This window comes from Phyllostomus discolor, chromosome 12 (genome assembly GCF_004126475.2).
Source record: "Phyllostomus discolor isolate MPI-MPIP mPhyDis1 chromosome 12, mPhyDis1.pri.v3, whole genome shotgun sequence".
Classification (NCBI taxonomy): Eukaryota; Metazoa; Chordata; class Mammalia; order Chiroptera; family Phyllostomidae; genus Phyllostomus; species Phyllostomus discolor.
The window spans coordinates 40758861-40760318 of NC_040914.2; the positions used below are offsets into that span (position 1 = coordinate 40758861).

General features: G+C 55.0%; 1 pseudogene; it reads right to left on the reverse strand.

The window, feature by feature from the left end:
- Nucleotides 1-417: 417 nt before the first annotated feature.
- On the reverse strand, nucleotides 418-1137 carry LOC114488636 (annotated as a pseudogene).
- Nucleotides 1138-1458: the final 321 nt, after the last annotated feature.

The window sequence follows — 1458 nt, forward strand, 5'->3', positions numbered from 1 at the left end:
CCCAAGATAAAAGCTCCCACAAGATCAATGAAAGCCTTTGAGGAAATGACTTTTGTAGCACTCCACAAGAGTGCTCCGTGGTGAGACAGGGCACGAAGCCTCGTGCGTCCACCCCGTCACTCTTGTTAATAATTCTCTGCGTGGCCTTTGCACCGTTGGGAGGCTTTTCTCGTTTATTTCCCGTGTGTGTATGCGTATTCACTGCCTCCTCTCCCAGGAATGTAGGTAGGTCCTCTGGGAGTAAGATTTGTTTCTGTCTTCCGTCAAGCCTTTAGAGTTGCTGGTTCCTTGTAGGCACCCACATAATTTCTTTTTCTTTTTCTTTTTTTTTTTTGGCTACTGGGTGAAGTTGATTGTGAAACCTCGGGTGAGGATGGGATGGGCAGCCTGGAGGAGGGAGGTGAGCACTTGCAGGCTCTAGGAGGCAGAGTGAGAGGCCCCAGGGCTGTCCTGGATGTTGGTGCTCTCTGTGGCCTCACTGACCTCGCTGGGGTCCTTGCTCTCACCACAGCCGTGCTCTGCAGCCAGGCCCTTCTCATCTATAAAATAGATGAGAACCCTTCGTGACAGGGCTCTCCTGAGCTTGGAGGCGAGTTTCCCTTGCTCGCCACCTTGTTCTTGATGGCGCCCAGCACTGTGCCTGCTCCTCTCCTTCAACTCCAGGTGCCGCCTCCGCTCACTGGCCATCTGGGTGAGATCCCACCTCGTCGCATGCGCCTCTTCCCCATCTGCACGGTATTTGGGCTCCACGTCGCTGGTCTGAACGTTGAGGGTGTTGGCACGGAGGTGCAGGGCGACCCGGTGACACTTCCTGACATGCAGGGAAGCGTATTTGGTCGGCATTGAAGTTCCTGACCTTGGCTCGGGAGGCCTGCTCCATCAGCTTCTGAGCCAGGCATCGGTGGGAACGCTTCCCAGCCAGTGAGGGATATGTCCATGGGGCACACACATGGTCTCCGTTTGGGTCAGGACACACCGCACAGACTTCCCATCCTCATCCTCAGCAATGTAAGAGAGCTGGGGCTGGAAGAGGCCGTGGTAGAAGTAGTCTTTCGTCTGGCAGTTCTCCGGCAGGCACAGGAGGTCGCAGTGCTGCGTGTCCATCAGGTCCTCAGGGCTCACATTGAGCATGTTCATAGCAGAGGTGGGGACCACGGTTCCCGGTGGGTCGTGAACGCACAGTCAGCTGCTGCTGCTGCGATCCAAAGTGATGCCAGGGCGGGCACTGGGGCCGGGGCCTGGCTCAGGTTTGTGGGGGCAGGGGCCACATAAAATTTCTATATGAAGCAATAACTGATGGTATAGAATAGGAGTCAGCAAACGATGGTCCATTAGCTGAGTTCTGCCTGCCACCTGCGTTGAGCATCCTGGAAAAAACCAGGCTGTCCTCATTTCACTCATATATTGCCTGTGTCTGGTTTTCTGCTCTAGTAGCAGAGTATGCAGCCTTTGGATCCA